The sequence below is a fragment of the Enhydra lutris genome, unplaced genomic scaffold (assembly GCF_002288905.1).
Source record: "Enhydra lutris kenyoni isolate GAN:26980312 unplaced genomic scaffold, ASM228890v2 scaffoldscaffold6, whole genome shotgun sequence".
NCBI lineage: Eukaryota > Metazoa > Chordata > Mammalia > Carnivora > Mustelidae > Enhydra > Enhydra lutris.
This window is the reverse complement of record NW_019154090.1, coordinates 21,608,981-21,632,654: the sequence shown is the minus strand read 5'-3', so window position 1 is coordinate 21,632,654 and position 23,674 is coordinate 21,608,981. Positions and strand designations below refer to the sequence as shown.

The window sequence follows — 23,674 nt, the reverse complement described above, 5'->3', positions numbered from 1 at the left end:
CACAGATGGGGGAATTGAGGCCAGAAAGACCCAGGACATATTATCCAAGCTGGGAGGAAAAGGCCTGTCTCCTGTGTTTTGATCCAGGCCTCTCCCGACTCAGCCAGCCTGCCCCTTCCCACGGGACAGCTTGGGTGGGGCCGAGTCAAGGGGTAGATGAATGGGGAGGATCCCAGAGCCCACGGCCAGAAGCCAAACCCCCGTTCCCCAGCTCCCTGCTATAGGAGCTTGAGCAAGTGACATCCTTCTAACCTGGGCCTCATTCCCTCTCCTCCCAGCAGAACCACCCAGGGGTTTCCAAAATAAAATGAAGAGTGTCTCCTACCCTGGTCCTCAGTTTCCTGCTCTGTGTAGGGAGGACTTTTCCCTCACTGAGGCTGTGCGGTGGGGATCCTAGGTGGGGGGTGGTCCTCCAGGGCAAGCCTGACGGAGTCCTCTTTGAGCCCATGTGGGGCTGTTAGAGACTGTGGGAATGAGTCCTCTGGGTTCCCAGACCCGCTGGGCTGCGAGGCTGGCACAGGCTGACTCCTGGTGCTGGGGGTGGAGGTTGGGGTGGTGATGGTGTCTGGAAACTCAGCCCGTCTATTCAGGCCTGATTACCTTCCCTTGGCCTGCCTTTTACTCCATCTGATGTCGGTGTTCTCATGTCATGCCCTGTCCAGCCAGGTCACAGCAAGGTGGCCCATTCCATCCTTTGCCCCAGCGTGGGGTGGGCAGAACTTTTGTTACCATTACACAGGAAAGGAAACTGAGGCTCAGAGGGGACAAGGGCTGGGGCCACCATCTCCCAGCACAGCCCAGACTTCTGGCTACTGGATGATTTGTAACATCTGATTCCCATGGAGTGGGCACCCAGCTTGCCTGAAGTCTTTCCCAGGTATAGGGTTGGTGTGTTGCTGGGAGCAGGTGGTCCTGATTTTCGGGGCTTCTGGTTCCGGCTGATGGATCTCCATTCAGATCTGGAGTACTGGATCTTGTGGGAGCTCCCAGGTCCTTGGACTGATCTCATGTTTACTCAGTGGATACTTGTGGCATAAAGGGAGTAGATGTAGCAAAAGGCTTTTGGAGCCCCTTGGTTCTGGGTTCAAATATTGACTCTGCGTTTGCTGGGTAGGATTGTTGGAAAACAATTGCTTGGGGCCTTAGTGTCCCTGTCTGTGACACGGGGATGATAGTGCCAGGGCCAGCTTCGACAAGGTGGTGTGAGGGTCAGCTGGGCTAATGTATGGCTGCTTTGGCTGAGTCCGCCCACGGCAAGTGTGCTTCATGGCTCTGAGTGCCTGTGCTTATGAAGGCAATTTCCTGACAAGGTGGGAATTCTGGATGGGAATTGTGGGCCAATTGATTGGGGGAATCCCCGGGGCTCCCACTGGTTGCTTGTGCCGGTGGCAGGCTTGTCCCATGGGATGTGGCTGAGGGGAAGGTTAACGAGAAACAGATTTTTTTTGTGACCGGGTGGATTGGAAATGACCAGCGTCATCCAGCCTCCCTGAGCCTGGCTCCTGCCTCTGCCCACCTGTGACTCACCCACCTGCGGCTGCACCCCCATTTCCCTTGTACTCAGGTGGCACTTTAGCCTTTCAGAGTGCTTGGCTGTCTCCCTGTGTGTCTGTCCAGCCTCTGTGCCTGGCCTCTGTGGGTCCACTGCCCACTGACCGTCCCTCTCAATACTTGTCTAAGTGGCTAAGATACCTCTGCTTCTGGAACGTTCTTAGTGACCACCCTCTGTGCCCCAACCTGAGTCCATTCGTTCCTGTTCTGTGCTCTGCTGCCTCTTCTCTGCCTTCCTTCATGGCTCTGACACATTCTGCCCTAGATGGCAAGTCATGGGGTTCTTTTTGCCTCAGCGGGAACCATCGCTCTGGGTACCGCCCTTGACAGTTTACTAAGCGCTTGCCACAGCCCCCTTTGAGCCTCCCCGGCAGGGCCAGGAGGGAGGCAGAACCATTGTAATCCTCTTCATTTGGCAGATGAGGAAACTGAGGCCCCAAGTCAGGGTCACCCCGGCTGGTCTCTCTGCTTGCATGGATGGGACTAACCCCTCGCCCACCCCATGAACCCACCATCTGCCGAGGTGGGAGCCCCTCTCTCAGAGCCCCATGAAAGGATTTGGAGGTGCAGAGAGGTTAAGTGACTTGTCCGAGGTCACATGGCCTGCAAGGCTGGCAGAGCTGGGAGGGTTCCTTCTAGGACTCAGGAACACTTGTGCCCACGTTCCCACCCCTTCTGAGTGGAGAACGAGATGCAGCTGTGATCCTGAGGGAATGGTGACCAGCGTCCGGGGTTCCTTCAGAAGTCACTGGCACCCTCAGCGCATGGTTGGGCCTTGGGTCTATTCCCAGCGAGTGCCTGCGTCTGGTCCTCCCAGCATCCCGTAGGGCTGCCGTTCTGGCCCCCTCTCACCTGACTGAGGCTCAGACAAGCAAAGAGACTTGCCCAAGGTCATGCAGTTCACAAATTTGCACCCAGGACCCTGTGAACTCTACAGGCCAGCCCCGCCTCATCCAGGCCAAGCCCTCCTCTGCCTCCTGTCTGACCCCTGACTCTCCTACAGCCCCTCCCTGGCATTCCTCTCAGGGTGGCAAGGCCAGGAGACTGCTCTGGGAAGCTACCAGCCCCCAAACCCAGGGCTTCTCCTCTACCTCTGACTGCTGTCACCCACAAGCTGTGTGACTGTAGTGAGTCAGTTTACCTTTCTGTGTGTCAGCTTCCCTACCTGAAAAATGGGCCTAATGACCTACGTCATGGGCTTGTTCCAGGGATCAAGTGAGGTGTGCAATGCTGTCAGCAAAGCCAGGACGTCGTACGCCCTCAACAAAGTTTAGCGGCTGTTTTCTTATCATTTGTATCGTCTTGAAGAGGAAAGGGTTGACAGTCAGATGCTCCAGATAGGAAAACTGAGATTCAGAGAAAGGAAATAGCATCCACCAGGCTACAGAGAGATGTCAGGTTCCTGGGGGCAGATTCCACTTTCCAGATGGGGAAACTCTTCCCTCCCAGGACTCAGTTTTCTCATCTGTGCAGTGGGTTTGTGCCTATCGTGGGGGAGATAGTTCTGTCACGTCAAACCAGTGTGGTTTCTTAGTCAGCAGCCACCCTAGGGTGGGGGTTGGGGGAGGTGAGGGCTCTGGTCTAGTCTGGTGGGGGCTGTTCCCTGTGCACTCTGTCCCTGAATTATGCCAAATTCTCAAGGCTGGGCCTGCCTAGGAGGCTGAACCAGGCTCGGCCAGGCCTTTCGGAGGCCCTGTGGCTACCGGCATCTGGGTCCCACCATGTCAGCTGGTCCACCCGCCGCCTCTGTCGTGTGCCCTGGGCAAGTGGCTTCTCTTACTGAGCCTCAGTTTTTCATCGGTGACATGGGGGCAGACTTCTTTCTTCACTGGGCTGCTGGGAAGACTGGATAAGCTCATTTTCTTCCAGATTTCTGCCCACGCCAGGCTTAGAGAAAGGCCCCAGCTAGTGGTTATGGTTATGACCATGGGCAGGACTCTGGTAAGAAGGGGGAACAGCATTCCAGGCAGAGGACCCATGTGAGCAAAGGCTCAGAGTTAGGACAGTTTAGGGAACACCCTGCAGTTAGGGGAGGGTAAGTGGGAGTGGACTGCCATCTTCCAGGAATTGGACTGACCCCGAGGGGAGGGGGCAGGGTGTCAGCAGTGACTGTGGTGACATTGACCTTCCTGCCCTCCAAACTTCAGATTTCCTTTTAGAGCCTTGGGAGCAGCCACCTGTTCTCCCCACCCCCCTCCCTGCCAGGTGTTCCCGAAGGCCCTGGAACCAGATGAGCCACAGTTCTATTTGGGGACAATTCTGCTGTTCCCGTTTCTCTCCTGTGCCCTAGTTTTAGAAACGACGTGGGCTTGGTTACCAGTTGGCCATTTGCAGAAGGCACCCCCCACCACCACTCCGCCCATACCTTAGATCTGTGGGAAGCATGGCAAAATAGGGCTCATTACTGCCTCTGGGAGTTGTTCCTGGCCTCTGTCCCTGGGTTCTCTGGGTAGGGATTGGCAGCTGGACTCTTGATGACCTGCTGCTGGTGTCTGGGCCTTGTGCTGGGGTCTGGAGACCCCAAGGGTTGCACCCTGGGACCAGCCCGTACAATGATCAGGGTCATTGCCGTACCACAAGGTGGGCACTGTAGGAACTGTGGCAGCCCATTACAAGGCCAGGAGGGCTTCCTAGAGGAGGTGCCACCTTTAGTCTTAAAGGATGAGCAGGAGCTCACAAGGGAAAAAGTGGTGAGGGCATGCCAGAAAGAAGGGAGAGCCTGGGTGAAGATCTGGAGGTAGGAACTCATCTGGTGGGTGCAGGCATAGCTTGGGAAGGTGGGGAGTGTCAGCTCATGTACAAGGTAGTTAGAAGGTGACTAGACTAACCAGGCAAGACCTCAATACCTTGCCAGGCTTTGCTGAGGCCTCCTGCTGAAGGTGTGAAGGGAAGACATAGAGAGGGTCAGACCTCGCTCTTCAGTGCTCAGTTACTGTTGCCAAGTGAAGGTAGTTCAGGGAGGCTGGGGTTCCAGATAGGGATCAAGAACCCCTATCTGGGGCAGAAGGTAGAGGATGGTTTGGGGCCTTGGAGGGAGCAGACCAGGGAGGACTTCCTGGAGGAAGTGGTGCATAACATACCTGAAAGGATGGGCTAGTTCTCTGTGGGGAGATGGACATTGAACCGAGGCCTGAAGGTGTGGGATGAGCAGCTCCTCTTGTTGGACCCCAAGAAGTGGTGGGGTTTTGACTTGAGAGGTGTTGGTGCCTGTCCACGGAGAGCCCTGAGCACCTGCTCGGGGAGTCTCTGTGCTGTCCCTGGGCCTGAGGAGAGGCTGCTGGGCACAACTGATTCATTTGGCATTGTGGCTTTGGTGAGGTGGCCCTGTAGAGAAGGTGGGCACCGGTCAGACAAATGGCAGGTCTGGGATTGATGGGGGAGCAGCAAGGTGAGGGGTGGGGTCCTCAGCCCCTGCTCTGCCTGCCTGGACATCCTTTCCCTGCAGAAGCCCGCCTGGCAGGAAGTGGTGGAGACGTGTTGGGGCCTGGCTGGCCGATTCTGAAGGTGCCTGAGACATGGGTTGGGCATGGGGCAAGGGCTCTGGGTTCAGGGCCCAGCCTCCCTGCCTTGTTGGCAAACCTTGCCAGGGCAAAGGTCTCCCTGCTTGGGTGCAGGGCTAGGCATGGTTGTCCATTTCTGCCTTCAGAAAGGCCCCTCCCCTCTCTTGAACCCAGAGGGTCTGTACTCCAGATAAGGTGGGTTGAGAACCATGGCTGAAGATTCTGGTGCCAGATGGGCATGGGTTTGAAACCCAGCTTTGTTCTCTGTGGGCCAGGAGACCTTGGCAAAGTATCTTTGCCATTCTGAGCCTCAGTTTCCCCATCCGCAAAATGGGAGTCACCCTAGAGTCTCCTAGGGCTGAATGAGATTTCAGAGGACTGTGCCCAGCACCGTGCCCGCCCCTGGGGTCTGGCTTTTGAGCCGTTGGCCGGGCTGACCAGGGTGGTGGGACCTGCTGGGCGGCTAAGGGGTGGCTTCTGGTCTGCCTGGGCTCAGCAGAGGCACTGAAGACAAAGCCCCTTTGTGGTGGGACAGATGGAGCCTGGGAGCCCCGTCTTCGGGCCACACGCCCCTCCTCCTCATCCAGTTCCCCCGGGGGAAGGAACTTCCTCAGACAGAGAAGATGGGAAATGAAAGTTGGGCTGTGCAGGAGGAAAGGCCAGGCTGGCTGCAGCTGCAGAGACCAGAGCCTGGCTGGTGAGCTCGGGCAGATCCCTCCCTTCTCTGGGCCACCTTCTCAGGGGACTGGGCAACCTTGGTAAGTCCCAAGCCCCCTGTGTGTGCCCTGTTCACTTATCCATACATCCATCCATCCACATATCCATCTGTCTATCCATCCGTCCATCCATCCATCCGTCTGTCCGTCCGTCCAGCCATCTATCTGTCCATCCATCCACCCACCATCTGTCCATCCATCCACCCATCCATCTGTCTATCCATTTGTCCATCCATCCACCCATTCAGTAATTACCAGATATCCACCCCATGCTAGGTCCTGTGCTTTTGGCTAGTGTCCACTCTGGCCGGGTGGTAGCCAGGCATCCCGGCTGGTGACTGTTTCTCCTGTTCCACGTGCTGTAGACATTCAGCTGTGAGACAGGAGTGGTCCCTGTATCCCTCAGCTGTGCATTCTTGCCGTGAGCTGTGTCATCAGAGCTGTGGGCCGTGCTAGGAAGAAGTTGAAGGTCTTTGCCTGGGCTGGGGGAGGTCAAGAGAGGCCTTGTGTGAGGAGGTAGTTTTTGAAACGAGACTCAGAGAGAGGGCAGAGCTGGTTGGGTGTGTTGCCATTTAAACAGGTGGCTAGGAAAGGCCCTCTGAGCCCGTGACATCTGAGTAAAGCACCTGAAGCAAGTGAAGGAGGGAAGTATGGACGGGTCTGGGACTGCGTGCTTTGGGCAGAGGGAGCAGCAAGGGCAAAGGCCCGAGTGTGTGTGTGCCCCGGGTTCTCAGGGAAAGGGGAAACAGCGGACAGTGTGAGCAGATCAGAAGGGGGTGGGCCTGGGAGAGTCCTCTGTAGGCCATGGGAGGTCCCTGGGAGGACTTTGTCCTTTGTGTTGTTGGGGCTGTGAAGCAGGAGCAGTGATTAAGACTGACATTCCAGAAAGGCTCTCTGCCCCCAGTTGGCCAGCTTGGAGAAGGAGACTGGGCTGGGACTAGGGGGGTGGCCATGGTGAGAGGAAGTGGCTTCAGGATGTGTTTGGGGGTGGGACCAATAGGACTCGGAACTGGGTTGCATGGGGGCAGGGGGAGTTGTCTCTCCTCTCTTGGGCTGCTGGTGATGAGGGCCCGAGTCCCTGTCACAGGCAACTGTGGTTTCTGGTTTATGATCGTTTCCTCTCCGCAGCCCATCTGGAGGCACAAATTCCCAGTGCCTCCTTCACCTTGTCCTGAGGGCTGGACTGAGCCGTCCAGTTCCTACACATGAGGTGAAATCGTCAAGACCCTGCCCATTTTACAGATAAGAAAACCGAGGCTCAAAGTGGTATACCCACTGCCTGAGTTACACAGCCAGGCAGGGTTGGCGCTTGCCCTCTCAGGACTCCGTGGGTCTGTGGATCTGGGGACTATGGATCCTGCCTCCCCAGTTCCAGCTCCAGATTTCTGGGGGTACCCGAGATTTCTTTCCTGCCCTGAACTACCTTGGGGAGAGAGAGGCTGCTCAGTGCAACCTCTGGTGTGGGGTCAGGAGCCTGGGCTCTCCCTGGCCACATGACCTGGACCTCGGTTTCCTCTGCTGGGGGTCCCTAGCTCCTAGCGGTGCTGGGAGGACCAGACAAAGCGAGGCGTGTCAAGTGCCAGGCCTGATGACAGGCATACAGTAAACATGAAGTAATCAGCAGGTAGATTTATTGTTGTTGTTTCTGTGGGGAGTAAGGACATGTGTGTACGTCTGGCCTCCGGCTACGTCCACCCACAACGCGGGGCTTTGGGGCAGACCTGCGGTTGCCCGGTGGTGTCTTCTAGGTGACTCCGCACCAGAGGATTGAGGGTTGCCCTGGTCCCTGAGGAAGCTGGCCACGAGGCAGCTAGGGACAGAGTGGGGTTTTACACCACCTGCTGCCTCGGCCCGCTCCTGCGCCACTCACTTCCCGGCCTTGCCCTTCCCTCTAGGGCTTCTAGGCTGTGGGCAGGTGGAGGCAGGTCCTCGCGGGAAGGGATCCTGCCCTCTGCAGGGCGGGGCAGGGCCTGGAGTCGGAAAAGAGGTCCCCTTCCTGCCCAGGAAGAAATCCGAGAGCCGCAGGAGCTGGCATGGTTCTGTCTCTGTGGGGCTGGGGTTAGTGGGAGCTCCAGGGTCCACTTAGCCTTTGCCTTCCCTGGGCTGCGGGTCCTGCCCCCAGCAGCACCCCTGCACCCCTCGGCTGGTGCCAGCCCGAGCCTGCAGCCCCCGCTCCACCCCGGCTGCACTGGTGGAGCCGGTTTGAGGCCTGCCAGCCCCGAGCGTGTCTGCTCCATGAGTATGGGACCAGACGTGTTGCGGCAGCCCTGGCCCATGGATGGTCCCTGGCCCCCTTCCCTTGCTCACTCAGCAAACATCCCCTGGTCCCCATTCTGTGCCTGGACCCCATTCTATGCCTGGGCCCGTGCTGGGTGGGGCTGGGGGCCTGGAGTTGTCTCTGGCTTGCCCACTGCCCTGTGTAGGTCAGGGAGGTCAGAAGCCCGGCCACAGGGACCCCTCAGGTGGTGGCAGGAGATGGGGCTGGTTGGGGTGTAGGCTGTGGGGCAGGACAGACCCAGGACTGAGTCCTGTACCTCTTCATTGTTCCAGGCCCTGGGTGGGACCCATCCATCCTTCCCTCCCTCCCCCTGTCTCTTCCTCCCTCCTTCCCTCCATCCCTCCCTCCTTGTACTGGAGTTTGTGAAGGGTCAAGGTGGGTAGGTGGGGAGGCCCTGGAGGAGGGGGCTGCACGTGCCAAGCCTGAAGGCCAGACGGTGGTGGTTACATGGTTACGAGTTGAGGGTAGGGCCGAGGGGTAGGGAGGAGGGAGAAAGCAGCAGGCCTCCATCCTGCGAGCCGCAGGTAGAAGCTTTAAGGCCCATCTTGCCCATCATCAGCCTCAGGCTCAGAGGCTCCCCCCTTCGGGTCTGACAGAGGCATCATTTTATGGGTTAAGTAAAGGGAGAGCTGGACGTCCCAAAGCCATGCATCTGGGGTGGGGGGCCACCTGTGTGTGGGCCTTGCAGTTGGGGGAGGGGATGGAGCTCAAGGCTGACTGTGTGGAGGGGACCAGGCCACCAAGTGCTCCTGCCCACTCGTGTCCCTCGCGGAGTTCCTGCATGGGTGTGGGCAGCGAGGAGGGGGCACTCTGTGTTCCCAGAGCAGAGAAGCAGAGCTGCTGGCAGGGAGTCATGAACACTGTGAGCCCCTGAGTACAGTGGGCAGAGGCTGCTGGCTGCCAGTTGTCCCCCCAAGGCCCGTCATCCAGCCAGGGTGGGGCAGTTGGCAGCCCGGAGGGGTTGACCTTGGAGAGGCCCGGGGAGAACAAAACTTGAAGCCTCAGTGGCACGGGGTGGCGGTGGGGTCGGGAGTGGTACCTGCTAAGGAAGCCTTGGCATGCCAGGGCGTCTGTCCAGGTCCAGACACCGGGCCTCAAGATGGGGTGTGACTTGCTTGAGATCACACAGCGATTCTGACTGAAGACTTTCACCCTCCCCGTGCCCACACCCTCGGTCAGGGGCCAGACTCCCTTGGCTCTGTGATGCCGGTCTGGGCGTCCCCTGACCCAAGCCTAAGTTCTTGGTCTGTGAAGGGGGACGTCTCACAGAGGCTCCCTAGCATGGGGACTGTGGCCTCCTGGCCTGTGGGCTGCCCTGCTCACCTGCTGGCCTGGCTGCCCGGCCTAGGCTCTAGGGTAGAAGCCAGAGTAGGGTTGAGGGGGAAGCTCACCGGCCCCAAGATGCTCCCATGGGCAGGAGGACCCAGCAGCAGCTTTCCAGTGACTGATCTCTTAGGCCTTTGATATGGGGGATGGTGGGAAGTGGACATGGGAACACTGGAGCCACCCACTGTGTGCCTGTCTTTTTGCCCATTTTGCTGCTGGGGAGACTGAAGCTACAAACTGAACACTGACTGGCTCCCTTCCTTTCTCTTAATGACCCCACCTTTAGGCCTTTGCCCAAGTAGGCCCTTCTGCCTGGATCATACTTCCCCTGCCTTTTTTCACACACTGCCCAGCCTTTGGACCTCAGCTGTGATGTCCCCTCCTCTCGGAAGTCCACCATGGTTTAGGATCCTTCTTGTCCCTCCAGCCTGCTGGAGCTGGAGGTTACTGTGCTCTGATAGGATCACTGTGTGATGAAGACTCACTAACCTTACCTGCCCGATCACATACCCTCAGGGGCCTGAGAAAACTTTCATGGTCTCCCCTCTCAGTTTTTCAGACCTTTCTGATCTAAATTGCCAGACTTATCCCTCTCAGGGCCTGCTTCAGACCTCTTCAGGCCTGGCCCAGACACCAGCAGTGACCCAGTTAAGCTGGGACCCACACAGTCCAGACCTCTCACGCAATAACCCCCTGTACATCTGGCCTTCCTGCCTCAGGATCTTGGCACATGTTGTGCCAACCCTCCTAGACTGCCCTTCCCATGCTTCCTTATAGGTCCTGTGGAGGCAGGATGGGCTTTGGTATCGCCTGGATCTGTGTTGGCATCTGGGTTTCCACTTCCTGGCTTGGCAGCTTCCTGGAGACTTTACGTCCTCACATGTGACATGAGTGTGGCCATGGCTCAGTTCAGGGCTTTTGGGAACATTTGAAGGGGTAGTGTGAACCTTGGGTGGGAGGTTGGGGGAGGGGAACGTGGCCATCAGCATGCCCCATCCACCCCTTCAGCCTGCACTGGATCAGCCGATGGCACTGAGTTCTGCTGAGGGAGCCAAGGGGGCCCTAGACCCTACCAAGAAGAGCCCAGCCAAGGCTCCTTCCTCGGGGCCTTCCCTGTAGGCAGAAGCTCTGAGATGGAGGGACTTGTCGGTGAACTGCTAAGAGATTTTAGTCCCATCGTTTAATTGGTGTGTATCTGTTTTCTCATTTATAAATGGGATAATGAGAACGGTACACAGTAGATCCTAAATAAGTACTAGCTTTTCCTACTGTCATTGTTCATATCCCCCCAGTCTGGAGCCAGAGTCCTTTCCATATTCCAAACCACCTGTGGGAACACACCCCTGTTTGATAGGTGATTCTTTCAAGAGTGTGAAAGGAAAGAAGGACTCAGGTGAAGACCCCTGCCTGCAGGGAGCTTCCGTTCAGGTGTGGGAGGACGGAGGGGAGGCTGGAACGGGATGCAGCCCCCGTTTGTGAAATGGGAACGTTGGACTGACACCCTCGCCACGTTCCTCCAGCCTCCTCTGTGGACAGGGTGGTGCTGGTGGCACCTTCCCCACAGGGCTGTTGTGAGGAGGGACAGGGGGGTTGTCAGTTGGGGACCCGGCCTCGGAGGTTCAGAAGGGTCCCATGTTCACTCCATATGTGGCCACTCTATACATCAGCCATTCCCTCTGTCCTGGCCTCCCATTTCCCTGTATGGACAGTGGACTGGCCATGGAGCCCTGTTTAGTCCCTAGTGTATGGACTCCCTGCCGGAGGCCAGCTGGGACCAGTGACCTTGGACAGAAGGGCTGATGGCGGCCTAGGGCCCTGAGTCCCAGGAACCCCAAAGGGTCCACTTCTATCTTGGATGGTGGCCTGGGCACCTGACTTGGCTTCTCTGAGCCTCCCTCTGTCCCCTCCTCTGCAAGACAGGGCTGATTGCCCCCGCGTAGCTGGGTCCTAACGAGACCCAGGGAACTAAGCAATAATGGAAGTGATCACGTTCCCAACAGTGACGTCCCCTTTTATGAAGCGTGGCCTGTGCGCTCCGGGCTCTGCATCGGTTAGCTCATTTGCCTCTGCAGCTGCCTGGGAGTGACCATGGGCATCTCCATGGTACCGAAGGAGGCTTTGGTTAATTTTTCCAGGGTCCGCCTCTGGGCCGCGGTGGAGGGCCCTCTTTACTCTATGCGGTAGCCCGCCTGGCTCCAGTAGGTGCCTGATAGTGTCTTTCTAGTCCCTCTCTCTAGAGACAGGACTGATGGCTGCTGATGGGCTGTTCACCTCCCCACCACCTCCTCCCCCTCCACCCCAACACATTCCTGATACCACCTCCACCGCCCATTCTTCCCCACCCCTGCTTGGGTCGCTGTTATCAGGAGACATTCCTGGAGTGGCTGAAGAGCTCCCAGCTTGGGTGCTTCTGAGAGGGGTTGTGACCACTGATACTGATCCTGTTGTTGGCTCCCTTGGAGGTGGGTCCTTGAGACATGAGGTCACAGAGCTCAGACAATTCAAGTCCACTTGTGGTTGCTGCGTCTTATGGGCTCTGTGACCTTCGGCAAGCACCATGACCTCCGTATGCCTCAGTTTTCTCATCTGCAAAACAGGGCTGGCCACACAGGGCTGCCGTGGGCTCATCGGGCTTCATGCTCAAAATGCCACTCTTAGTATGATGTCTGACACACAGTAGTCTCTCTGCTCATCAACTGGCCATTGTTGTCATCTGAGAACCAACTGTCTCTCCTTTTCGTGGGCCCCCCCGTTTAGATGGTATCTCTCCACCTTCTGAGGGGTGCACATCAGGAGGACCCCCTACGGGCATTTTCTTCTCCAGGCCTGTGGGGTGAGGGAGAGGGTGGAGGTCTTTTCAGAAGTTGAGATCCTGCTATGTGATCTTAGGCCACCCCTGTTCCTCTCTGAGCCTTCTTTTCCTGGTCTGCTCTTTGAGCAGTAGGATGTGTGGTTCTGCCCCAGTCCCTCCTTGTCCCCATCACTATAATTCCTCCCTTGGAAGGTTTAGCCCCTTCGCTTTTGCCTGTCTTTCCCACCACAGTGGTTGGCGTCTAGCAGATGCTCAGCTAAGCTTAGTGGAAGGAACCAACAAAAGCACAATTGAGTGAATACCCAGGGCTTTCCTATCTCCAGGTCTTTGAGTGCATGGCTCCCTTTGCCAGGAGCATTGTCCCCAGTCATCTCTGCTTGTGGAACTCCTTCTCATTCTTGAAGTCCTTCTCAAATGCTGCCTCTCCCAGCAAGCCTTTCCCGGCTTCTCCCAGTCCGAGAGGATGGCCAATGCTCTGCACGTGTGGTCCAAGGCCCCCTGCTGCCACCTGGTACCATCCACCTTGGTGTAGAGGGTGACCTATTAATAAACAATAAATAATAAACAGGCACAGCAGAGAGCCCTGTGCACAGGCTGTCTTATTTGCCCCTCCACAACAACCTTGAAGGCTGATACGATTATCCCTCTCTTTGCAGAACACAAGCTCAGAGAAGCGAGGGGACTTTGCCAGCTATGAGAGAGAGTGCACCAGGATTCGAGACCAGGTAAGCCTGTGTTTTTTCCTAAAAGGAAAAGAAAAAGCATACACACACACACACACACACACACAGAGTTAAAAAAAAAAAAAAATTCAAAGTACAAAGGAAGACAGGGAAAAGCCTTTCTTGGACCCAGGTCTCCTTGCCAGAGACAACCATTGGGAGGGGTTCTGGTGTGTCCTTCCAGGGAGATGGAGAGGCATGAATAAACGTGTAACACACACATACACACACGTAGCCTGTGGTATAACTTTTTTCTTGACAGCGTACGTTGGGGATTGTTGGGTGCTGCTTTCTTTTTCATGGTTGCTTAGTCTTCGTTGTGTAGATGGAGACCATGCTTTATTTAATGTGTGAAGAATACTTGGGTTGTTTCCAGTCTCTGCTTATAGACAGTTCAGTGATGGAGACCCTAAGTTATACACTTAGTACCCATGTGGGACGATTCCTTAAGGATTGATCCCAAAATGCGGGGTGAGAGGGTGTATGCAGTCATAATTTTGATGGCTATTGTTAGATGGTCCTTCCGGTGGGTTGTGTCGATGCCCACCCCCACCCCCTGGTGTCTCCTCCCTCTCACCAGGCAGGTTGCTGTAGAATTTTGGGGTCTTTGCCAATCTAATAGTTGAACAGTGGCCCTCTGCTGTAGTGTTTTGTTTTTAAATATCACAGCTTTACTGAGATACAATTCACATATCAAACAATTCAACCATTTAAAATGTACTATTTAATGGTTTTTGGTATACTCACAGAGTTGTGTAACTATCACCACAATCAATTTTAGAACATTTTCATCACCTCAGAAGGAAGCTGTGTTTCCATTAGTCACTCCCCACTCCCCCTCAGATGTTCCTCCTCTAGCTCCAGGCAACAACCTATCTTTCTGTTTCTATAGATTTGCTGATTCTGGACCTTTACTATAAATATGGTCTTTTGTGTCTAGCTTCTTTCACTTAGCATCATGTTTTCAAGGTTCGTCTGTGTCATAGCATGTTATCAGTACCTCATTCCTTTTTCTTGCCAAATAATATTCCATTGGCTGGATATAGTGGCCACATTTTATTTGTCCATTTGTCAGCTGCTGTACATATGGTGGTTTCCATTTTTTGACTATTACGAATAATGATGTTATAAATATTTGCGTACAGGTTTTTATGTGAAGGTTTTCTTTTCTCTTGGGTGCATACCTAGAGCAGACCTTCTGAATCATAATGGTAACTCTATATTTAATCTTTTGAGGAAATACCAGGCTGTTTTCCAAAGCAGCAACGCCACTGTACGTTCCTATCAGCCACGTTTTCAACAACTTCCAGTTATCTTTTTAATTATAGCCTTCCTAGTGGGTGTGAAGGGGTAGCTCATTGTGGTTTTGATTTGCATCTCTTTTATGACTAATAACGTTGAACATCTTTTATACAGTTATTGCCCATTTGTAGTTCCCCTTTGGAGAAATGTCTATTCAAATCCTTTGCCCATTTTTTAAAATTACGTCGTGTCTTTTTGTTGTTGAGTTGTAAGTGTTCTTTATATATCCTAGGTATAGATCCCTTGTCACAGATAAGATTTGCAAGTATTTTCTCCCATTCTGTGAATTCTTTTTACCTCCTTGATGGTGTCCTTTGGACGCAAAGGTTTTTAATTTTGGTGGCATCCAGTTTATCCATTTTTTCTTTTGTTGCTAATGCTCGGGGTATCATATCTAGGAAACCAAGGCCATGAAACGTATACATAAATTTTCTTATAAGATTTTTTTTCAGCTTTACTTTGCGTATTTAGGTTCATGATCCATTTTGAGTTAATTTTTGGTGTAAGGCTTGAGGAAGGTATCCAGCTTCCACATTTTGCATGTGCATATCCTGTGTTTCCTGAACCATTTGTTGAAAAAGACTGTATTTTCTCTGTTGTGTATGTCGGCACTCTTGCCAAAACTCAATTGCCTATAAATGTGAGGGTTTATTTCTGTCCCTCAATTCTCTCCCATGGATTTATACATCTGTCTTCATGCTAGTACCATGGTGTTATTGATTGATTGATTGACTGATTGATTGTAATCTCTACCCCCAACGTGGGGCCCTAACACACCATGAGAGATCAAGAGTTGTGTGCTCTGCCATCTCAGTCAGCCTGGTGTCCCCATGTTGTCTTGATTACTGGAGCTTTTCCCCAAGTTTTGAAATTGAGAGGAATGTGCTCTCAAGCTTTGTTTCTCTTTTTCAAGATTGTTTTTGCTATTCTGGGTCCCTTGACCTTCCATATGAATTTTAGGATCAGTTTGTCAATTTTTGCCAAGAAGATAGCTGGGATTTTGATAGGGATTATGTTGAGTCTGTAGATGAATTTGGGGGAATATTGCCACTGTAGCTGTGTTTAGTCTTCTAGTCCATGAACATGGGATGTCTTTCCACTTATTTAGATTTTCTTTAATTTCTTTCAACAGTTTTTGAAGTTTTTTAGAGTGTAAATTTTGTACTTCTTTGGTTACTCTTATTCCTAAGTGTTCCTTTGATATTGTAGATTGTTCTCTTAATTTATTTTTGGATTATTCATTGCTAGTGTTTAGAAATATAATTTATTTGTTATATATTGATCTTATGCCTTGCAACCTTGCTGAACTTGTTTATTCTGATAATTTTTTATAGGAATCCTTAGGAATTTCTGTATACAAGATCATGTCTTCTGCAAACAGAGATAGCTTTACTTCTTCCTTTCTAATCTGGTTGCCTTTTATTTCATCTTCTTCTCTATTGCCCTGCCTGGAACCTATAGTACAGTGATAAAGAGAAGTTGTAGGACTGGATATCCTTATGTTATTCCTGATCTTAGGGGGAAGGCATTCAGTGATTCACCTTTAAGTATGATATTAGAGAGATTTTTTCGCAGAAGCCCTTAATCAGATTCAGGAAATTCCAGGGAATTTGTTGAGTGTTTTTATCATGAAAGAGTGTTGGATTTTATTAAATACCTTTTCTGCATCTATTGAGATTATTGTGTTTTTTTTTGTCCTTTATTCTATTTGGTATGGTATATTACATTAATTAGTTTTTAGGAATTTAAACCAACATTGTATTCTGGTCATGATGTATAATTCTTTTTATGTATTGATGAATCCAGTTTTCTAGTATTTTGTTAAAAGACTTATATCTTATATTCATAAGAGATAGCAGTCTGTAGTTGTCTCCCTTTTTTTTTTTTTTTTTTTTTAAATGATGTCTTTGTCTGGTTTTGGTATTAGGGTGCTGTTCCTAGTAAAGACTTGGTATATTAATTCTTCTTTAAATGTTTGGTAGAATTCACCAGTGAAGCCATCTGGGCCTGGGTCTTTATTTGTAAGATGTTTTAAAATTACTCATTCAATCTTTTTACTTGTTTTAGCTTTATTCAGATTTCCTATTTCTTCTTACTTTTGGTAGTTTGTGTTTTTTTAGGAGTTTGTCCCTTTCATCTGAATTATCTTATTTGTTGGAGTAGTTATAGCATGCCCTTATAACTTTCTTTATTTCCATAAGGTTTATAGTATTGTTCTCTCTTTCGTTCCTGATTTTGGTAATTTGAGTCTTCTCTCTGATTTTCTTGTTCAGTGAAGCTAAAGGTTTGTCAATTTTGTCGATCTTTTTAAAGAACCAACCTTTAATTTTGTTGATTTTCCCTGTTGTTTTTTTATTTTCTATGCCCTTAATTTCTTTTTTTTTTGTTTTCTTTTTTTTTTAATAATTTTTTTTGTTTTTTTATAAACATATACTGTATTATTAGTCCCAGGGGTACAGGTCTGTGAATCGCCAGGTTTACACACTTCACAACACTCACCATAGCACATACCCTCCCCAATGTCCATAACCCCACCACCCTCTCCCTAGGCCCGCCCCCCTGCCCTCGGCAACCCTCAGTTTGTTTTGTGAGATTAAGAGTCTCTTATGGTTTGTCTCCCTCCCGATTCCATCTTGTTTTGTTTATTCTTTTCCTACGCCCCAAACCCCCCATGTTGCATCACCACTTCCTCATATCAGGGAGATCACATGATAGTTGTCTTTCTTCGATTGACTTATTTCGCTAAGCATAATACCCTCTAGTTCCATCCATGTCGTCGCAAATTGTGCCTTTAATTTCTGCCCTAATCTTTGTTTCCCTCCTTTTACTTGCTTTAGGGTTAATTTGCTTTTCTTTTGCTATTGTGTGAAGGTGGAAGGTTAGGTTATTGGTTTGCAATCTTTCCTCTTTTTCATTTATTTATTTTTTCTTTCTTCTTTTTTAATATAGGCATTTATAGCTATAAGTTAAGCTTTAGGTTCTACTTTTACTACATCCCATACATTTTGATATGTTGTGTCTTCATCTTCATTCACCTCAAAGCATTTTCTATTGTTTTGATGATTTCTTTGATTCATTGGTTATTGAGGAGTGTGTTAGTTTTTACATATTTGTAATTTCTGTTATTGATTTCTTAATTCATCATATTGTGGTTGGAAACATACTTTTTATGATTTCACCCCTTTTGAATTTATTGAGGCTTAATGACTTAGAATATGGTCTGTCCCAGAGAATGTTCCATGTGCCATTTGCCCTTGAGAAGAATGTGTATTCTGCTGTGGTTTGGGAAATTGTGTACTTTTAATTTGCATAATCTTATAAGTGAGGTGAGTGTCTTGTCATATGTTGAAGAGCCATTTCGTTTGCTATAGACTATTATTATTTTTCTTATTTTGTGAGAGTTCATTATATATAAAGGGGATAACCCTTGTCTCTCCTATGAGTTACAAATATTTTTCTTAGTTTGTTTCTTGCCTTTTGAATTTGTTTATATTTATTGAGCCCTGCAGACATTTTAGATTTTTAGGTAGATAGATATATCATTTTAAGAACGATTTTTAGGTTTTGTCCTGTGTTAAGAAATGTTTTCCTGATTTTGAGATTAGAAAATTTATTCTCTGCTCCCCTTTCTAAGCTTTTTGGTTTTATTTTTGTGTGTTTTAAATCTGATTGATCTGGAATTTATAGGGATATGGAGTAGGTTTAAAACCCAACTTTATTTCCCATGGCAGGTCATTGATCTCAGCTCGATCTTAAAAATAATCTACCATTTTTTTGCACCAGCATGAAATGTCACTTTCGTTATGTGTTAAATTCCTGTATGTTTTGGGCAATTTTTGGACCCTCCTCTATTCTGTTGCATTGATTTTCCTGTTTCTGTGCTGATATGACAGAGCTTTTTTTTTTTTTTTTTAATTTTATTTATTTATTTGACAGAGAGAGAGAGAGATGGCGAGAGAGGGAACACAAGCCGGGGCGTGGGAGAGGGAGAAGCAGGCTTCCCACTGAGCAGGGAGCCCAATGTGGGGCTCCATCCCAGAACCCTGAGATCATGACCTGAGCTGAAGGTAGATACTTAACGACTGAGCCACCCAGATGCCCTGACGCAGTTTTAATTACAGTAATTTTCACTACCTGGTCGGGCTGTTTCCCCGCCATTACTGTTTTTAGGATTTTTCTGGCTACTCATATACATTTACTTTTAGTTGTAACTTTAAAACTGATATACTTAGATTAAAAAAAAAATCCTGTTGGGGTTTTTATTGGGATCACATTCAACTGTGAGATGAATTTAGGACGAATCGATATTTTCATAATGCTAAGCTTTCTTTGATTTTCTTTTCTTTTTTAAAAGAGATTTTATTTGTTAATTTATTTGAGAGAGAGTGAGTGCACGAATGTGAAGTGGGAGAGGGGCAGTGGGAGATGGTGGGGGGCAGTGTGGAGAATCCTCAAGCAGAGCAGACTCCGCGCTGAGCGCAGAACCTGATGTGGGCTTGATTTCATAACCCTGAGATCATGACCTGAGCTAAAATCAAGACTACCTTGCTTTTATTTTCTGATTGCTGCTGGTGTATAGATACATTGTTGATTTGGGGGTGTTAACTTTTAATTTCCTTCCACTTTACTTAATTTGCTCTTTGCTTCATAGTTTTGCAGCGGATTCTCTTGGCTTTCCCAGGTCTGCGCTGATAACATCTGCAAATGATGATCCTTGTCTTCTCTTTTCTAATTTTGTCTTATTACTTCCATTTCTTATTCTTAGCTCATTGGATTGGCAAGGATCTCAGAGCAAGGTTAACTAGTGGGCATGCTTGTCTTTCTTGGACTTTTTCCCTGTGAAGTGGCTTTTTTAGGCCTGGGCTCCTAATGAACCTCAACAGATAGTCCCTCCACGGCTGTGCACAGAGCTTGGCACGTAGTAGGAATCTGGGAAGCCTTTGCCTCATTGTAAGAGTGATTACAAAAGAGCAAGGATCTGGGGCGCCTGGGTGGCTCAGTCACTTGAGCGTCCGACTCTTAATTTTGGCCCAGGTCCTGATCTCAGGTTTGTAAGATTGAGCCGCATCTGGGGCTCTGTGCTCAGTGTGGAGTCTGCTTGTCCCTCTCCCTCTGCTCCTCCCCTCGCTCACATGCACGTTCTCTCTCTAAAATAAATATGTAAATAAAACCTTAAAAAAAAAAAAAGAGCAAGGATCTAAAAAAGGTCTTGCACAGTAATGATGATGGTAGCTAATATTTATGGAGCACTTCCTATCTGCTAGGCCCTCTATAAGTATTATCTCTATGTTTTCTTTTTAAGATTTTAAAAATTTATTTGACAGAGAAAGAGATCACAAGGCAGAGAGGCAGGCAGAGAGAGTGGGGGAAGCAGGCTCCCTGCTGAGCAGAGAGCCTGTTGCGGGGCTTGATCCCAGGACCCTGGGATCATGACCTGAGCCAAAGGCAGAGGCTTTAACCCACTGAACCACCCAGGTGCCCCACCTCTATGTTTTCTTATAATAAGACTAGTTATGTGGGAACAATTACACTGATTCCCATTTTTGAGAAGGGGTAGACTGAGGCCCCTTTGGGCTGCCTGGCTAGAAATTGGCAAGCTGGACTTGAACCTGGCATTCTAGCTCCAAGCCTGGAGTTTTATGATGCTTCTGTTTTCCTGGAAGGTCCAGAGTTATGGTCAGTGATGTCAGAGGTTGGCCTCTGAGCCCTGTGTTGCTTCTGTGTAGGGGAGGCGGAGCTGGTGGAGTGGTGGGTGCACCTGGCAGTGGGGGCTGTCTGCATGGTGGGGGGTGTTCCCCAGAGGTGCCTTCTGATGCCACTCTCCTAGACCTCGAGTGTCCCAGCCCTGGTACACTCACTTGCTGTGTGGCCTCAGGAAAGGTTTGGCTTCTCTGAACCATGGTTCCATCTGTTAAGTGGGCACAGTTACAGTCCCTACTTCCTTGTGCTGTCAGGACACTCACGTAAAGTTCTCAGCTCTATGCTTGGCATTCAACGCCTTGACACCTAATGCCTATCTCCTCTTATTCCCTGCCAGGTTATTAGTGACAGCAAACAGCACTGTGAGCTGTTTCTTGAGCACTTGTTCTGTGCCTGGCACATGGCCTCTCCCGTTTGAGTCTCTGATGTTAGGTGTACTATCATCCCCATTTTAAAGATAAGGAAGCTGAGATGCAAAGTGACTTGCCCAAGATTTTGCTAGTAAGCAGTGGAGGCAGAATTTGAACCCAGGCCTGACTGGATTCCTCCCTCTCAAGTCCTAATCCCCCGGCCTTCCTCTGCCCTTAGAAGAAGTGGAGGTGACGCTCTTCAGCGTAGGGGAAGAAGGGGCGGTGTGCTGGGAGCGAACAGCAGTTTATCGCCCACACTCTTCTGGATGTTGTGAGGGTCTGTGTGCCTGGGGAGGGGGCATGGGCAGGTCAGGAGGTAAGGGAGAATGTGGTGCCCCCCAGCGGAGGGGCCACAGGAGAGCACAACAGCACCAACTGTGCAGGGCCTGGTGGACCCTGGAGAGCAGTTTGGGCCTCGTCCAGAGGGGAGTCATGGGAAGCTCTTCAGTGTGTGTGTGTGTGTCTGATTAAAAAACAATTCTTGACAATGTCAATTCTAAATGTCCCATGATATGATATAAAGTAAAAAAGGCATTTTCCTTTCTCTGTCCCACACCTTTTGGATGAAATACTGTGAAGCATTTGGAATCCTTCCAGAACTTTCTCTGCACCTCGGACAGTAGACGCACATGCTCTCACAAACACACATACACACGCACGTGCCAGCTTCCTTTCTAGAACCACAGTAACTCAGGCCTACTCCACGCCAGCATGGCACCAAGCCCATGGTAAACGCCAGCTCGTTTAGTCCTCTGACGCCGGGACGTAGGGATTGTTGTTGTCCCTTTTCCAGTTGAGGAAAAAGTCCCGAGAGGCCCAGAGGACATTCTGCACTGGCCGATTTCTCTCTCTGGCAGCGCTGTGCTCTGGCTCCGGCTGGTTAGCTGTGCGACTGTCCCCGCGGTGCACAGGCGTCATTTGCTCACCCGGCCCCCCTCTCACGAGCACATAGGTCATTTCCGGTTTTCCATGGAGCACACCAAGCAGAGGAGGCCCCCGTTGTCCATGTGGTTTACAGAGATGCCCCTGGCTGCAGGAAGGTGGGTGCACCTGCTGGCCGGACTCCAGTGTCCAGGCCCTGGAAGACAGGTGCCCCACCCAGGGGACCAATGTGGGGGTGGGGGAGGGAGATGTTTGAGGAAGACTTGGGGACTTGGGAGAACCAGCACGGAGACGGTGACACAGGCTGTGGGGCTAGGGCTACAGCCTTATGGGGAGACGCCAAGTCAGTCGGGGACCCCTGGAGCGTGAAGGGCTGGGGCGGTGAGGGGGAAGTGCTGTTGGCCGGCTTCCTGGTGCTTCTCATGCACGGGCCCTCAGTCTGGGGACTGCGGTCGGGAGCCTGAGGTTAGGAGTGGCTCCCCGGAGGAAAGGGGCCTCCTTCCTCTGGGAACCTCAGGCGCCCCAGCGTGGAGGCCTCACCACTTCCCCCGGACCCCCCAAGGGTCTATCTGTACCTCAGAGTGTGCGAGTGGCGGAAGAGATGTGGGGATTGGTTCCTCTCCAATGGGCAACTCATGGTGACTTGGAGTTTGGGCCCCAGAACCAAAAGGCTAGGAGACAGGGTCCTGCCTCTGGGAGGGTGGTCTCTCCCAAGGTCACACAGCACAGCAGCAGCCCTGCAGGGACTAGACGCCACCCTAAATATGCTTTTCCTTCCTTGAGAACACTCTGCTTTGTCAAAGCTGGAAACTTCTGGCTTTTTCCAGGAGAATAGGCTGGGCTGTTCTCCCACGCTCCATCCGCCAAGGGCATCTGGCAGTTCCACGTGAGAGATGTCCTGAGGGCGAGGTAGGCCCACAGGTCCCCCTAGCAGACCCCATGAGCAGCCCCTGATTCCTGCCTGCCCAGGGTGGTTCCCTGTTCCCTTTCACCCTCGAGGGATGACCTCACACAAGTTCTTCAACCTCCCTGTGCCTTAGTCTGCTCATGGGTAAAACAAGAACGCCGCTAGTATCTACCTTCTAGGTTATCATGAGAATTGGACGAATGAGGATTTGTAGACTGCTTGGAGCAAGGCCTCGCCCAGGCCAGGCCCTGGGAGTTTTTGAATATCCAGGAGTGATACTTGGTGTCCACAGTGTGGTGTCGTAGGAACAAAACAGGAGGCAAATCGTGTCTGTGCTCATTTCGTCTTTTGTCTGGTCTGCAGATATTTCCAGAACGATTAGTAGATGCTAGGTCTGTCCTGGCCCCCGGGGAGGTGGAGGTGGGTATGACCCAGGCCTGCCTCCAGGGAATGTGGGCAAGGGCACTAGATGGAGCCCTGTTTTGTTTACCATCATACGATCCCATGATGCCCAGCTGCTTGTCTTCCGGGGCAGGGCCAGCAACATGCCGCTCTGTCCTGAACGTGTTCCATATGCCTTCCTCGCTGGTTCTCCCAACAGCCCTGTGACATGCGCACTGCTGTTCTCCCCGACTGACAAAGGAGGAAACTGAGGCACAGGGTCCCATGCTGGGGTGGCAGGGCCAGGATTCAAACACTCTGGTACTTAGCTTTTAACCACCACATGCCTGCCTCTCCATAAACATGTGTTACTTAGATAATCAGATTTAACCACAAAGACCAAAAACAAACAGAACAGAAACCCCACAAACTGAAAAACATTGCAACCAGAGACCAGGCCACCTTTCCTGGGTCTTAAAAGCTCTCTCATACTTTTTCTGAGTGCCCTACTGGGAGTGGTATTGGTCAGTATAAGAGTTTGGGACCAAGAGCTGTCTTTTTTTCCCTCAACCCCACCCAAGAGGGAACATGCATTTTCTAGGTGCTGGGTAGGGGGCGGTTCCCAAGGTCCAGGCCTGGCTCTCCCTCTTTTGCCACACACCAACCAATGACTCTGTCTCCTTTCCTTGATTACCTCCAGTGACAGGGGGCTCACCCTTCATAATTTAGTTCATTCTAAAGAAAGTTGAGGCTCCTAGAGAGTTCTATCACTTAAAAACTTTTAAAAATTATAACTAAAAAATATACTTTTTATTTCCTCTGAGAGTCCCACAAACAAGTGTTCTGCTAGCGCATGTGTCCTTGGACACAAGGCCTGGCCAGTTCATCTTTGTGTCCCTCTGTTAACTGACATATCACCTGCTGCACAGTCAGGGCTGTGAATGCTGTACCAGGGAGCCATTGGGTAGGGGATGCCGTGGTTGGGGCCCAGCTTTCATCAAGCCTGGGGCCGCGGGAAACTGGGTCAGTAGGACCCACGGGACATGGGCTATATGAGTATTCATATGACCCCAGTGGATTGGGTTGCCATAGAAATTGGTCTTTGTCCCCAGGCCTATTTCCTGGTCCCTCAGGAGGCCCTGGTGATCCCTGGGGCTGTTGAGGAGGTCTCCTCCTGGCCTCTCCAG

General features: G+C 51.0%; 1 protein-coding gene across 1 annotated transcript in view; it reads left to right on the top strand.

The window, feature by feature from the left end:
• The window catches only part of LOC111141563 (SRC proto-oncogene, non-receptor tyrosine kinase), a 50,208-nt gene that overhangs the window by 4,488 nt on the left and 22,046 nt on the right, over positions 1 to 23,674 (top strand). The window contains exon 2 of the mRNA XM_022494196.1: positions 12,840 to 12,908. The gene's annotated coding sequence lies outside the window, so the exon portion shown is untranslated. The remainder of the gene's footprint in view (positions 1 to 12,839; positions 12,909 to 23,674) is intronic.